The sequence below is a fragment of the Hippopotamus amphibius genome, chromosome 11 (assembly GCF_030028045.1).
Source record: "Hippopotamus amphibius kiboko isolate mHipAmp2 chromosome 11, mHipAmp2.hap2, whole genome shotgun sequence".
Taxonomy (NCBI): domain Eukaryota; kingdom Metazoa; phylum Chordata; class Mammalia; order Artiodactyla; family Hippopotamidae; genus Hippopotamus; species Hippopotamus amphibius.
The window spans coordinates 30,101,382-30,117,896 of record NC_080196.1 but is presented as its reverse complement, the minus strand read 5'-3'; the positions used below and the strand labels follow the sequence as shown (position 1 = coordinate 30,117,896).

At 39.6% G+C, this 16,515-nt stretch overlaps 1 non-coding gene across 1 annotated transcript; it reads left to right on the top strand.

Moving 5' to 3' along the window:
- Positions 1–6,181: 6,181 nt before the first annotated feature.
- On the top strand, positions 6,182–6,288 carry LOC130832180 (U6 spliceosomal RNA). The gene has a single exon (XR_009048252.1). It is a non-coding gene; the product is annotated as a U6 spliceosomal RNA (small nuclear RNA).
- The last annotated feature ends 10,227 nt before the right edge of the window (positions 6,289–16,515 follow it).

Genomic DNA, 16,515 nt, shown 5'->3' with positions numbered 1-16,515 from the left:
GCACAGCAGAAGAAGAAAGAGCAGACATGTTATTCAGGGGCTTTTTAGTCTCTCATCTTATTAGGCATTTCCTCCCATGGTGCACTGGCCGGAAACATATGCTCCTCCCTAATCTGAGGGGCTGAGTAGTATAGTCTTTTTTTTTATGCCCAGTAGGAGAGGGGAATAGATATTGGCGATCAGCAGTGAGGTCTACAAAAAATATGTAATTTATTTAGCATAGCGATATCCTCAGCACATTTCAAGGGTTCTGATTTCTGTCACTTCACTCTTCCTGAGGGTAGAGTATAATAGAAGTGGAGAATAAAGAAGGGAAAGTTAAAAAATACACTGAAATATTTAATGTCTTTTTGCTTCAGTCTGTCACTCTCTCCCTTTTTCTCTTTCTCTCCCTCTCATGTGCACACACACACATAGACACACGCACACACACACATCAGAGCCTAGCTAGGGAGCACAGTTATTTTCTAAGCACACTGCATCAACCTAGTTTCTCAAGTTTCAGCTAAATGTCCATGGACCTGGTTATTAATATTTGCAAAAGTGATAAATACAACTGGACTTCTCTGGTCTGTACCAAAGTTATTGTTTCCTAGATTTTTTCTTTGTTCTGTACTTTGGGGAGTCAGAATACCTGAACTGAGGTCTAGATCTGCTAAAGGTCATTTCTGACATTACAGATCTATGATTCTCAACGAGGGGACGGTTGGTATTTCAGGTGGGATAATTCTTTATCATACAGGGATATCTTGTACTTTTCAGGATAATGTCATCCCTGATCACTGTCTCTAAATTCTTCAAAGCATTCTTTTTTTTCTCCCTTTCTTTCTGCACATTACTTTTATTGTCTTCAGAGCATTTACAACTATTGATATTGTCCTATCTATTTTTATTAAAGTAGGGTTATTATTTGCCATGATGTGACATAAGCATTTTCGGGAAATAAATTTTTAAAAGAAAATTTTGTAGTCTTATGGCACAAAAGGCATAGATCCTATATTAGAAATTACCAGTGCATTTTTGTGTACTACGTTTACATATGCAGACCCAATGCTACTAGTATATTAGCTTCATGGAAGAAACATAGGCTTTGGTTATGAGTTCGAATCCTGACTCAGCTACTCACCAGCTAAATGAACGTGAAGAGTGCTGCTAGCCTTTCTGAACTCTCCTTCTTCCTGTTTGTGGAACAGTTCTTTCACTTGTCTGGAAATTCCCTGACTGAGGCTGTTTGTGTTGTTCATTGATGTATGAGTATTCTAGGCTGCTGTCTGGCTCACAGTGGGTGCCCAAGAAATATGTATGAATAAGTATAGGAACTAAGTCACAACTAAAACTAAAGTTGAGTTTTAAAGGATATATATGGTAGGCCCCCCAAATTCCAAATTTGGCAGTGCTGGAAATTTCTTTTCAGTTGCTATAAAGGGACTGGAGTTCATGGGTAACTGCCTCATTGTCACCAGATGCTTTTTTTGATTCTTCCCTTGGAAGAGGAAGCAGCTAAACTCTCTTGAAAGTCACGGCCATAATTTAGGGAAGTCAAATGGAAATGCCTTTCTAGTATGACTATTTCTGATGGCTTTAGGTTTGATTGATTTGCTTTTTACACTCCCTGTTGATTAGTCATGGTGGCTCTATCCACCAGTCATCGCTAGCTAATTGTTCAACTTTCATCCTGATTCACTTGTGCCAAGCATTGTGGCCACAGTCAGATTTTCCCCCAGGAGAGTGAGCAACTCTCCTTGCATACAGATTGACCCCCACAGAAATACTTTTCACAGAGCCACTACTAAAGGTAACTGGGAACCAAGGCTAATATCATTACCCTTCTCTCTGTACAGAACTTCAGCTCTGTGATGCTGGGAGCATTTTCAAAGATCTAGCATTCAGTCTGCTCTCCCTAGAGTCTTCAGGAGCAAAGAGTGGAGGGTATTTCTTCTACGATAACCAGGACTACCTGACCAGCCAGATTGTCCCTCAGCCCATAAGACACTGGCACCACGTTAAACAAATTAAGTAATGTTACCACCATCATATAAAAGGAGGAGAGAAATAAATTAGTTGAACACATACAGAGCCAATAATGGGTAGTTAGTAAACAGATTCTGGACGACACGTGAAGGAGGACATGCATTTGTTAGGAGAAAAGCGTTAGTTGCCTACTATTTTCTAAATGTTTTTAAGATTTAACAGACACTGCATGTTCCCAGCCATCTGCTGCATATAAACATAAACACACTCATTAATGGGCCTCTTGAACTTCAAAATCAACTATTTGAGAGTCTAAAAGTCTGTATTTTATTTCTATGGTACTGTTCTAATTCATTCTCCAGCTTTTAGTTTTCAGCTGCTTTTTATTCACTCAGTCGTGAATGGTAGGTTCACTATGTTGTAGATATTTGTGCTTTTGTATGTGGCAGTAAAACTGAAAATGCTTAGCTGCTAAAGACATATTTGTTCCACTGTGTTCTGACCCAGTAAAGAGGAGATAGCGTCATACACAGCTGTGATCCACAGAGATGCTTAGGATATATGCCGGGAATTTATGCATGGTCTCCTGGTGGCAAAGAACCAGCACAACGAAAAGACAGATAAGTCCAAAAGGGGCCATGATGTGTTTGCCGGAATATATGGCCAACGTCCCTCTCCAGTAACTGTGAGCTGGTGACTAAGAAGTAACAGAGGAGTAGTTTTTGGCTATAGGCTATTTTGGGGACCGTTTGTGATTAGGACAATTAGGGCTTGACTATTCTGAAAGAAGATATTTAGTATAACTGTGGTTGAGCCAAATTGGCTGCAACATGGAATTAAGACTCAGAGAGAAGGCTTTCTATTTGTTTCTGGGAGAGCTAAGGAAAAAACTTGTCAGAGTAAGAACAGTGAAAAAGAAAAACCAAAGTTCTCCACAGACCTAAAAGTTCTCTGGTAGTTGCTCAAACGAGGGTAATGTTTACAGAATAGCAATGCCAAATGTAGGAACAATTTGTGAGTTGAATATTTCTGAAAATCCCATTAAATTCTGTGTTCTTGTTTATATAAAGCAGGCTTGGGCAGAGTGAACAAATTTCCCTTGAGGTTTACTGCAGATCAAAATATATGTTTTTTTTATCCCTTGGTTCTTAGACACTAATCAAGTTTTTCTTCAGTTTTAGTCTCAGGGAAAAAGAATCCCTAAGAATTGGCACCTAAGAATATCTGGGAATTACAGAAGGGGAATAGGCTTGAGCACATTTACAAGTGGTACACCTTAAGGTATGATAGAGGAACACACACAGACAGAAATTTACTGGGAACAGAACTCGGATCTCATTTATCCATAAAAATAAGTATAATTAAGGTTGGTACCGTGCTTTGCAATTTACATAACTCCTGCCCTTATGAGTTATGGCATCTTTACAATAAACACCTAAGATAAAAAGGACAGGTTTTATTCTTTGGGACCCAGATGCCTTCCATGACTTGCCTAAGGCACATTTTGTGAGTGCAATGAAGCCAATATTTGAACCCAGTTCATCCTCATCTAAACTCTGTGATCCTTCCACCATCCTCCACTGTCGTTTCATATAGCTTTTTGGACAGATACTCATTCCATTAGACTCAATGCCTTAGCCACGTTTTAAAGAGAACACGACCCACTGTGTCAGGAAACTCCTGAAGCAAAGTCAACCTCTCTCTCCTATTTCAGGCGTCAAGTCACTGGTGTCAATACTGCATTTGCAGCAGCTGGCTGCTAGAGACTCATGTCACTACTGCAGCTCAGTTAGCCACACTATGTTGAGATACTGAATAGAAAAGGGATCCTGTTCTAGCACTTAAAAGCCGTCCGCTTCATAACAAGGTTTATGTGCAGGCTTTGGCATTGTGTGATTAACTTTTACTACCAAGGTGGGGCAGTGTAGCTGTCCTTCTTGCACAGGGAGGACACCAGTGGGGGTGGGCGGAGGCAGGGATGAGTCCCAGAGCCCTGAGTCCTCAGGTTTCTATAATTCTCTGTCACCCAGCAGGCTGCTCATAAATAATAACAATTTATTCATATCAAGGGTCCTTCCTCGCTGCCGGCTACAGATGTCATGTTCCTACGAACTCCGTCTTGGCACTGGTGCTCACACTCTGTTCTCATTTTCCCCGACATCTCATTCCTCCTCTCCTCCCACCGTGGAAACCCTACTCTCCCTCTAAGGCTTAATTTAAAATTCCCTCCTTTTCAAATACTTCACCCTGCAGTAGTTTCTGTCCCTTTTTCCTTTAGAAATATAATTGTGTGTCTAGTTCATAAATCTAGTACTGGGGGCTCATTTTTTAAAATGTTTATTTTACATATTAATGTTTTTATACATTTCATTTTACTACTCTTAGTAATCTTTCAAAATAAATGATGAAATCTCTGAAGGACAAGGTAAGTCCTTTCTGAGTATTGACTACCTAGCTCAGTGCTGAGCATATCAAGGTCAACAAGTGGATGATTGTTTTTAAATTACTTGCATGTTTAATCTATTTGAAGGAGAGATATCTTAGAATTCCTTAATGTGCCCAGCACATAGAGGTGGCTTAATATTTACTCTTTGAATTAGATTACATGTCTTTTCCAGTTGCTTAATACTAGTTTCATGAAATTTAGGCACCTGCCTCAGAGTCTTCATATAGATCTACTATCAGATTTCACTACTTTATGAATGTTTTATATAATATGAAAATCTATATTAAAAAGTGATAAAATTTTCATGTAATAATAAATTCAGATCAAGCTAAGTATTAATTTTTTTTCTTGCTATGTTGTAAGATGTGGTACAATCATATTGTCTCTTTCTTAAAAAAAACTTCTCCTCTCTCCAGTTATGCAAATAATAGTGCTATATCCTCACTGGCATTATTTAAGTTCTAGTAGGAAAATAAAAAATATACTGTATTTACTTGTATCGTAATTATTCAGATAGATAGATAAATTAATATTTATTCTCCCTGCTGCTTTACTCATGAAATGATGCTGAATCAGAGAAAACAGAGGGTAAAAAGGCCCATTAGCTCACAGTCTTATTCCCTCTGTCGCTATAGGAACGTTCACTGTAATACGTTCTCTAAGGTGATGAGGAAATGAGTCAGCACTCTTATGCAGAGGAAAATTGTCCAGATCTCCCTTTCTTGTTGATTTAGTGTCAGCTTCTATTTGAGTTAGACTTTGGGCCAAATACAGAACAGAACCGTATTCATCCCTCTAATGATCATTTCCAGGATCTCTGGCTAGCTGCTCATCATTCAGGGTAAGAGAAGGCACATGAAACAAAACATGACAAGAAGGACCCCTGTTACACACACACACCAAAGCTCAGAGATGCCAGAGATGTAATGAACTATTTTAAGGGTGCAAAGCATAACAGAATTGAATGATACAAAGAGAGAAAGAGAATTTTTTGCCAAGATGCTTTTGTTCCAAGGTCCTAGGCTGTTGAATACACTTCCTTGCTGCCCACTCCCTCACTGCCCTTTACCAAAGAGGGAAGTAGAGTCAAGTAGAATCAAACCAAGTGTGGCAGATTTTATTTTCCAAAGATGGCTGTAGGAATATTTCTAGTCCCATGTGCTCTTTTAGATCTTTATCAATCTCCTGAAATAGATGAGACCTATTTCTCTTCCCCCAAACCTGAACAATACTTTTTAACTGTCTCAACAATTGAAATGCTGCTGAAGTGACACTGCCTAACTTCCAGGGTTAGATCATGAAAGGTGATAGGACTTCCCCCTAGGCTGCATTCATTCTTCCCCTCTTCCTCTCTCTCACACATAGAGCTTAGTCATCAAGCTGTGAGGAAGTCCACAGTGTCTCAAGTGGAGAGACCCAAATGAAGGGGGACTGGGGCCCTACTCAAAAGACAACATCAACTGCCAGACTTGAGTGAATGAGCCCTCAGAAGATTCTAGCCCTCAGCCTTACAATGCTCCACCTGATAGTGGGAAACAGGAAAACTGTCTCTATTGCTCCCTGTCCAAATTCCTGATCAATAAAAATGGTAACATAATACCTGGTTGTATTGCTCCATTACCTTTTGGAGTAATTTTTGGAGGCAAAGGAAGTGAAACAGATCACGCTACTGTAGTAGTAAGATCTGAAACATGTTCCACTGGGAACATGTGATGGGCAGAAACCAGAATGACCTTGAGGAAAATGTTAGCAAAAGTTTAAAGGGTGCTCGCTTCGGCAGCACATATACTAAAATTGGAACGACACAGAGAAGATTAGCATGGCCCCTGCGCAAGGATGACACACAAATTCGTGAAGCGTTCCATATTTTTCAGTCTTCTATAAACACCTCTATCGCCAGGACAGGCAACCCCAAAAGTTTGGACAACCATGAGGAAACAAAGAAACACCATGCAGGCAAAGGAGCAGGAAAAAACCCCACAAGACCAAATAAATGAGGAGGAAATAGGGAAAATGCCTGAAAAAGAATTTAGAGTAATGATAGTAAAAATGATACAAAATGTCGATAACAAAATAGGGAAAGTACAAGAAACAGTTCATAAGAACTCAGAAAAACAAACAGCAATGGATAACAAAATAACTGAAATTAAAAATACTCTAGATGCTCTAACCAGCAGAATGACTGAGGCAGAAGAACGAATAAGTGAGTTGGAAGATAGAATGGGGGAAATAAACGCCACAGAGCAGGAAAAAGAAAAAAGAATAAAAAGAATAGAAGACAGTTTCAGAGACCTCAGTGATAACCTTAAACGTACCAACATTCGAATTATAGGCATCCCAGAAGAAGAAGAAAACAAGAAAGGGTCTGAGAAAATCTTTGAAGAGGTTCTAGTGGAAAACTTCCCCAACATGGGAAAGGAAATAATTCACCAAGTCCAAGAAGCACAGAGAGTCCCATACAGAATAAACCCAAGGAGAAATACACCAAGACACATATTAATCAAACTAATGACAATTAAACACAAAGAAAAAATATTAAAAGCAGCAAGAGAAAAGCAACAAACAACATATAAGGGAAAACCCATCAGGATAACAGCTGACCTTTCTACAGAAACTCTGCAGGCCAGAAGGGAATGGCAGGATATACTCAAAGTCCTGAAAGAGAGAAACCTACAGCCAAGAATACTCTACCCAGCAAGAATCTCATTCAGATTTGAGGGAGAAATCAAAAGCTTTCCAGACAAGCAAAAGTTAAGAGAATTCAGCACCACCAAGCCAGCCTTACAACAAGTGCTTCTCTAAGTAGGAAACACAAGAAAAGGAAAACACCTACAAATACAAACCCAAAACAATTAAGAAAATGGTAATTGGAACACACATGTCAATAATCACTTTAAATGTAAATGGATTAAATGCTCCAACCAAAAGACACAGACTGGCTGAATGGATCCAAAAACAAGACCCTTCTCTATGCTGCCTACAAGAAACCCACTTCAGACCAAGGGATACATATAGACTGAAAGTCAAGGGATGGAAAAAGATATTCCATGCAAATGGAAGTCAAAAGAAAGCTGGAGTAGCAATACTCATATCAGACAAATTAGACTTGAAAGTAAAGACTATTAAAAGAGACAAGGAAGGACACTACATAATGATCAAGGGATCCATCCAAGAAGAACATATCACAATGGTAAACATCTATGCCCCCAACATAGGAGCACCTCAATACATAAGGCAAATGCTAACAGCTATAAAAGGGGACATCGACAGGAACACAATAATAGTGGGAGACTTGAACACCCCACTTACATCAATGGACAGATCATCCAAACAGAAAATCAATAAAGACACACAAGCTTTAAATGACACATTAGACCATCTCGACTTCATTGATATTTATAGGACATTCCATCCAAAAACGACAGACTACACTTTCTTTTCAAGTGCACACGGAACATTTTCCAGGATAGATCACATCTTGGGTCACAAATCAAACCTCAGCAAATTCAAGAAAATTGAAATCATATCAAGCATCTTCTCAGACCACAACGCCATGAGACTAGATATCAATTACAGGAAAAAAACTGCAAAAAAGACAAACACATGGAGGCTAAACAATTCATTCTTAAACAACCAAGGAATCACTACAGAAATCAAAGAGGAAATCAAAAAATATCTAGAAACAAATGACAACGAAAACACAACAACCCAAAACCTATGGGATGCAGCAAAAGCAGTTCTAAGAGGGAAGTTTATAGCAATACAGTCCTACCTTAAGAAACAAGAAAATGATCGAATAAACAACCTAACCTTACACCTCAAACAACTAGAGAAAGAAGAACAAAGAAACCCCAAAGGGAGCAGAAGGAAAGAAATCATAAAGATCAGAGCAGAAATAAATGAAAAAGAAAGGAAAGAAACCATAAGAAAAATAAATAAAACTAAAAGCTGGTTCTTTGAGAAGATTAACAAAATTGATAAACCATTAGCCAGGCTCATCAAGAAAAAAAGAGAGAAGATGCAAATCAACAGAATTAGAAATGAAAAAGGAGAAGTCACAACGGACACCTCAGAAATACAAAACATCATGAGAGACTACTACAAGCAACTATATGCCAATCAATTGGATAACCTGGAAGAAATGGATACATTCTTAGAAAAATACAATCTTCCAAGACTGAACCAGGAAGAAATAGAAACCATGAACAGACCAATCACAAGTACGGAAATTGAGGCAGTGATTAAAAATCTCCCAACACACAAAAGCCCAGGACCAGATGGGTTCACGGGCGAATTCTATCAAACATTTCGAGAAGAGTTAACACTTATCCTTCTCAAACTCTTCCAAAATATTGCAGAAGGCGGAGCACTCCCAAACTCATTCTATGAAGCTACCATCACCCTGATACCAAAACCAGGCAAAGATGTCACAAAAAAAGAAAACTACAGACCAATATCACTGATGAATATAGATGCAAAAATCCTCAACAAAATACTAGCTAACAGACTGCAACAGCACATTAAAAAAATCATACACCATGATCAAGTGGGGTTTATCCCTGGGATGCAAGGATTCTTCAATATACGCAAATCAATCAACGTGATACATCATATCAACAAATTGAAGGATAAAAACCATATGATCATTTCAATAGATGCAGAAAAAGCTTTTGACAAAGTTCAACATCCATTTATGATAAAAGCTCTCCAGCAAATGGGCATAGAAGGAAATTACCTCAACATAATCAAAGCCATATATGACAAACCAAAAGCCAACATCGTTCTCAATGGGGAAAAACTGGAAGAATTCCCTCTAAGAACAGGAACAAGACAAGGGTGTCCACTCTCACCACTATTATTCAACATAGTTTTGGAAGTTTTAGCCACAGCAATCAGAGAAGAAAAAGAAATCAAAGGAATCCAAACTGGAAAAGAAGAAGTCAAATTGTCACTCTTTGCAGATGACAGGATATTATATATAGAAAACCCTAAAGACTCTCCCAGAAAACTGCTAGCACTCATTGATGAGTTTAGTAAAGTAGCAGGATACAAAATTAATGCACAGAAATCTCTTGCATTCCTATACACTAACAACGGAAGAGCAGAAAGAGAAATTAAGGAAACTCTCCCATTCACCATTGCAACAAAAAGAATAAAATATCTAGGAATAAACCTGCCTAAGGAGACAAAAGATCTGTATGCAGAAAACTTTAAGACATTGATGAAAGAAATCAAAGACGACACAAACAGATGGAGAGACATACCACGTTCCTGGATTGGAAGAATCAACATCGTGAAAATGACTGTACTACCCAAAGCAATTTACAGATTCAATGCAATCCCAATCAAATTATCAATGGCATTTTTCACAGAACTAGAGCAAGAAATCTTACGATTTGTATGGAAACGCAAAAGACCCCGAATAGCCAAAGCAATCTTGAGAAGGAAAAATGGAGTTGGTGGAATCAGGCTTCCTGACTTCAAACTCTACTACAAGGCCATAGTGATCAAGACAGTATGGTACTGGCACAAAAACAGAAAGGAAGATCAATGGAATAGAATAGAGAACTCAGAAGTAAGCCCAAACACATATGGGCACCTTATCTTTAACAAAGGAGGCACGAGTATACAATGGAAAAAAGACAGCCTCTTCAATAAGTGGTGCTGGGAAAATTGGACAGCAACATGTCAAAGAATGAAATGAGAACACTTCCTAACACCATACACAAAAATAAACTCCAAATGGATTAAAGACCTACGTGTAAGGCCAGACACTATAAAACTCCTAGAGGAAAACATAGGCAGAACACTCTATGACATCCATCAAAGCGCCATCCTTTTTGACCCACCTCCTAGAATCATGGAAATAAAATCAAGAATAAACAAATGGGATCTCATGAAACTTAAAAGCTTTTGCACAGCAAAAGAAACCATAAACAAGACTAAAAGGCAACCCTCAGAATGGGAAAAAATAATTGCCTATGAAACAACGGACAAAGGATTAACCTCCAAAATATACAAGCAGCTCATGAAGCTTAATACCAAAAAAGCAAATAACCCAATCCACAAATGGGCAGAAGACCTAAATAGACATTTCTCCAAAGAAGACATACAGATGGCCAACAAACACATGAAAAGATGCTCCACATCACTCATCATCAGAGAAATGCAAGTCAAAGCCACAATGAGGTATCACCTCACACCAATCAGAATGGCCATCATCACAAAATCTGGAAACAACAAATGTTGGAGAGGGTGTGGAGAAAAGGGAACTCTCCTGCACTGTTGGTGGGACTGTAAGTTGGTACAGCCACTATGGAAAACAATTTGGAGGTTCCTTAAAAAACTACAAATAGAACTACCATATGATCCAGTAATCCCACTCCTGGGCATATACCCAAAGAAAACCATAATCCCCAAAGGAACATGTACCATGATGTTTATTGCAGCACTCTTTACAATAGCCAGGACGTGGAAGCAACCTAAATGCCCATCAACAAATGAATGGATACAGAAGATGTGGCATATATATACAATGGAATATTACTCAGCTATAAAAAGGGATGAGATGGAGCTATATGTCATGAGGTGGATAGAACTACAATCTGTCATACAGAGTGAAGTAAGTCAGAAAGAGAAGGACAAATATTGTATGCTAACTCACATATACGGAATCTAAAAATGGTACTGATGAACTCAGTGACAAGAACAGGGAAGCAGATACAGGGAATGGACTGGAGAACTTGAGGTATGGGAGGGGGCGGGGGGTGAAGGGGAAACTGAGAAGAAGCGGGAGAGTAGTACAGACATATATATACTACCAACTGTAAAATAGTCAGTGGGAAGTTGTTGTATAACAAAGGGAGTCCAACTCGAGGATGGAAGATGCCTTAGAGGACTGGGGCAGGGAGGGTGGGGGGGACTCGAGGGGGGGGCGTCAAGGAAGGGAGGGAATATGGGGATATGTGTATAAAAACAGTTGATTGAACCTGGTGTACCCCCCAAAAAAATAAAATATAATAATAAAAAAAAAAAAAAATAAATGTAGACTTAAACTGAAAAAAAAAAAAAAAAAAAAAAACCACAAATAGAACTACCATATGATCCAGTCATCCCACTCCTGGGCATATACCCAAAGAAAACCATAATCCCAAAGGAAACTTGTACCATAATGTTTATTGCAGCACTATTTACAATAGCCAGGACATGGAAGCAACCTAAATGCCCATCAACAAATGAATGGATACAGAAGATGTGGCATATATATACAATGGAATATTACTCAGCTATAAAAAGGGATTAGATGGAGCTATATGTAATGAGGTGGATAGAACTACAATCTGTCATACAGAGTGAAGTAAGTCAGAAAGAGAAGGACAAATATTGTATGCTAACTCACATATACGGAATCTGAAAATGGTACTGGTGAACTCAGTGACAAGAACAAGGATGCAGATACAGAGAATGGACTGGAGAACTCGAGGTATGGGAGGGGGCGGGGGGTGAAGGGGAAACTGAGACGAAGCGAGAGAGTAGCACAGACATATATATACTACCAACTGTAAAATAGTCAGTGGGATGTTGTTGTATAACAAAGGGAGTCCAACTCGAGGATGGAAGATGCCTTGGAGGACTGGGGCAGGGAGGGTGGGGGGGACTCGACGGGGGGGAGTCAAGGAAGGGAGGGAATATGGGGATATGTGTATAAAAACAGATGATTGAACCTGGTGTACCCCCCCAAAAAAATAAATAAATAAAAGTACAGTGTTGGCTTGAGGTGAAAGAAAAAAAAAGTTTAAAGGGCTTCAACGTGCTTGTTTTGAGTTGGATGGTTTTCAAGAAGACTGTCAGGAAAGACTTGAAAGTGTGGAAATGTTCTTGCAAGATGGAGGAAAAAGGACTCTTGGTCTATAGTGATGGAAACTTTGCAGTAAAATGGGAAATAGAAGCTGTATCTGGTGAACTGATGAATCTAGCTAAGGAGATTGTAAGGTAGCATTCCGAAAGTGTCTTCTGACTTTTCTCAATGCCATGATAAAATGAGAGCAGAGGGTAGCTAAAAAAGGAATTGTTCTGTTTTCAGCAAAATTTTAGAGGACATATGAAGAAGACAGAACTTGGGTTGAAAATAAATCTTTCTCATTCCTTCCTCTTCAAGATTCGCAAAGTAATAAAGGACTTTATAGCAGAGAGAAAATCCAGGGTGGGTCTCTAAGACGTTTTCTTAAGACTGTTACTGAAGTAGTTTTTTTTTTGCCCACCATGTGGCAACCCAAATGGTGAGAAACCAAGGTTTGCAGCAGAGAAAGAGTTTATTTGCAAGGCAGCCAAGTGAGGAGACAGGAGAATAAATCTCAGATCTGCCTCCCTGAATGCGAGGGACTTGAGATATTAAGGAGATAAAGAAGTAGGGTGGTCTAGGTGTAGGGAAAGGTGATTGAAGGTAGAGAAAGGTGAGGTAATTGGTGTTCTGGGCAGGTATATCTGGGTTACATGCTTCTTCATGGGGTGCATGTTCAGAAATAGAGGTGCTTAGCATGATCTGAGGGTGGTGTTTTGGGCCTTCCGATATCAACAGATCATTCATTGGACAGCGGTGCTGGCCGAGGTTTAGGGTCGGGGAACCCCACCAGTCTTAGCTGGCTTGAACTGAACAAACGCTGACTCCAAGTTTCTCAAAAAAAAAAAAAAAGCAAAAAACAAAACCTTAAGCCCCCATTACTATAGTGAGCCATACATCAGAACTGTTACCTACAGGGGCAGTTAAGGAGTCTTGTGAGATATTACCTGGGCTAGGGGAAGCTTGGAGGGTGTGCCGCTAAAGTGGGAAGGGGGGACACAAACAACTAAACCAAGCTTAATCAGGCCGTTTACATGCAGCGGGGTTTTAACAGGCTGGTCCCTTATCTATTATTCTGTAAGACAAGCTCAAGAATTTCTGTTCGTCACCAGCTTTTGTTAACTCTATGGGACGTGGTTTCAAGACCTCAGATATGATAGTGCCTGAACCATTCTATCAGACACAGACCCTCTAAGGTTTTTCAAAGCATGCCTCGCCGACCCTCTCCGAGAATCACAAGGATGAAGTCCCGCAGCAGCATCACAGAAAACCCAAGGTACAGAAAGTCTTTTGCATAAGGAAATGTATCACACATTGATTCATAAAAAACCCTTAGTGTTTTTAAAAGAAGTATGTTACTTGGACTGAAAGGGGCAGAGATAAAAGAGAGGCCTTATGCCCCCCAAATTTCAATAGTTAGGAAACAGGATGAGAAAACTACTCAGTTTCAAACACTGGTCATTTCTTTGGAAAAAAAAAAGGATGACACAGGAGTCAACCCAAGAGCCTGGAAGGCAAAGCCCATAGACACTGTACGAAGTAGACAGAAGCCTAATTAAGGAACTGACTCTATGAGTATAATTGGATTTCAAATTTGCTATGAGCCAAAGATTGCTGTGTATTTCACATTTTTCCTTTCTTTTTAAATAATTAATTAATTAATTAATTTGTAGGCTGTGTTGAGTCTTTGTTGTTGCCTGTGGGCTTTCTCTAGTTGCAGCTAGTAGGGGCTACTCTTCATTGCAGTGTGTGGGCTTCTCATTGTGGTGGCTTCTCATGTTGCAGAGCATGGGCTCTGGGCACATAGGCTTCAGTAGTTGCAGCATGTGGGCTCAGTAGTTGTGGCTCGTGGGCTCTAGAGGGCACGCTCAGTTGTTGTGGTGCATGGGCTTAGCTGCTCTAAAACATGGGATCCTCCTGGACCAGAGCTCAAACCTGTGTCCTCTGCATTGTCAGGCAGATTCTTAACCACTACGCAACCTGGGAAGTCCCACGTTTTTCTTTTCTAAGAACAAAAGCCTCTCTACTGGTTGGCTATCCAGTGTCTGCTTCACCACCATGGGTCTGTGAATGATGGGTAGATAATTGCCTCTAGACATACACTGTCGTAACTGAGGAACCATACTTGAAAAACTGCAACCAAGATTTGTCTCCACCTGAACCTGATCTAAATCACAAAATCTGGGATCTCAAGCCTGAGTCGGATATTGTAAAAGGGGGAGGGCCTTGGGGGAGGGTGGAGGGGGTGTACTTTGCATGTTAGGGGGCTGAAGCTTCTTGGGACAGATGGTAGACAGTGGCAGATTATGTTTGCAAAAATGGCTACAGCAATATTCCAGGGCCACATTCTCTGCAGAACTTTGCCACTCTCGGTGAAGAAGTGGAGTCCATTTTTCGCTCTGGTTTAATGGAATGCAGTGTAAATGATACTCTGTCATCTCTGAGGCTGGGTCATACAAGGTGATGTAAGCCTCCCTGCTCTTTCTTTGTCTGTGCATGCTTGTCCTTGGACCCCCACTATCATCCTCCATCTAGAGAAACCATGTGCCGAGTAACCAAGGCTGCTGGCCATCAGCCTATGTAAACCTGCAGACACCTGAGGGAATGAGCCGTTAGATCATTCTAGGTATTCTGGGTATTCTAGGTATCTTCAATCTGAGGCCTCAGACATAGTGGGGCGGAATCTGGGTCTGCCGTGCCCTGTCCAAACTAGTGACCCACAGAATCCCTGAGTATGATATATTCTTGTCTCCTGACACTAAGTTTTGGGCCACTTGTTACCGAGCAGTTGTGTCTAGAACACCAAGGAACCTAAGATCCCGTTATAACTCATCCATCCATGTGGAGTAGAGAGGGTTCAAAATCCAGTGGGCCTGTGTGCTTCAGTATTCATGGATTATTACAACCTGAGACTGCGTTCTGACACCGTTGCTATTCTCTTGGATATAGTAGAACTCTTGCACACGGTCAGAGTGTTGTTTGAACTCAAATTTAGGTAATTTTTTTAAGCTCTTTATTAGAATATAATTGCTTTACACTCTTGTACCAGTTTTTGAGGTACACCAAAGTGAATCAGCTGTGTTTATACATATATCCTCATATCCCCTCCCTCCCGCGACTCCCTCCCACCCTCCCTGTCCTGGCCCTCCAAGGTAGGTAATTATTTTCTATAAAATACCATTAGATTAAGGGCCCAGCTATTACACTTTCTTTGCACAAAAATTTTCCCCTGAAAGGGGATATGGCAAACATTTATGATTTGAAGACTGAAAACTGAGAAGTTAAAATTTTCAGTTAAAGATGTTGGAGTAATAGCATGAGGTAATGATCTCCTGGTTCTAACCACCCCATAGTCTGCTCATTCTAAGGTGAGGTCTGCCAGGCCCTGCCCTCAGCACTGAGGGCACCCAATTCAGGAACAAGAGCACTCAGGGCTGAAGGCACTGGTTAGTAAATTTTTAGATAAACCCCCAACATCCATATTTGCCAGTGTAGTCTTTTATTTATTAATATGTATTGACCAGAAAGGCTCACTAGATATTTGAGGAAAACAAGTAACTAAAAGAAAGGACAGAAAGGACAAATAAACACTAACATCTGAGGAATATGAGAATTGATGTAAAAGAAGAAAAACGTTAAAATATCTAATTGGTATGCCTAGAGAAATTTGAGAGAATAATGAATCCATAAACTAGAAGGAAATGCTTTGGGAAAAAGAAGTGACTGGGAAAATAAGAGCACATAAAATGTAAAAACATGTTAATGACCAACAACAGAAAAGGCAAATAAAGGGAAAATACAAGAGAAAAAAGAAGTGGAAGTCCTATATAAGAGATGAAAGAGAATAGGAAAAAATAGGTAATAATCAAGAAATGCTAGAATAAAATTCCTCAGAGAAGAGTCTAAAGCCAGAAGAAATTTAAGAGATTTACCCTTATGTCATCATAAAATTTCCATATTCTGGAATAAAAATGAAGATTCCATGGTTTCAAAGAGAGATGATCTGAGCACAGGCTACCATTCAATGAAAAAAAAACACAGCTGGTATCAAACTTCTTTGCAACAGCATTGTGTGCTAGAAGACAATGCAGCAATGATTTTAACCCTAGAATATTCTGTGCGGTAAAACTAAATGTTATCAGGAAAAAATGAAGAGAGAAATAAAGAGAGAGAGACTCATATGCAAGTACTCCAAAAACCCCTCCTGAACATTATCTGGAAAAAAAATAACTAGAGTGTATATTCTAACCATTAAAAA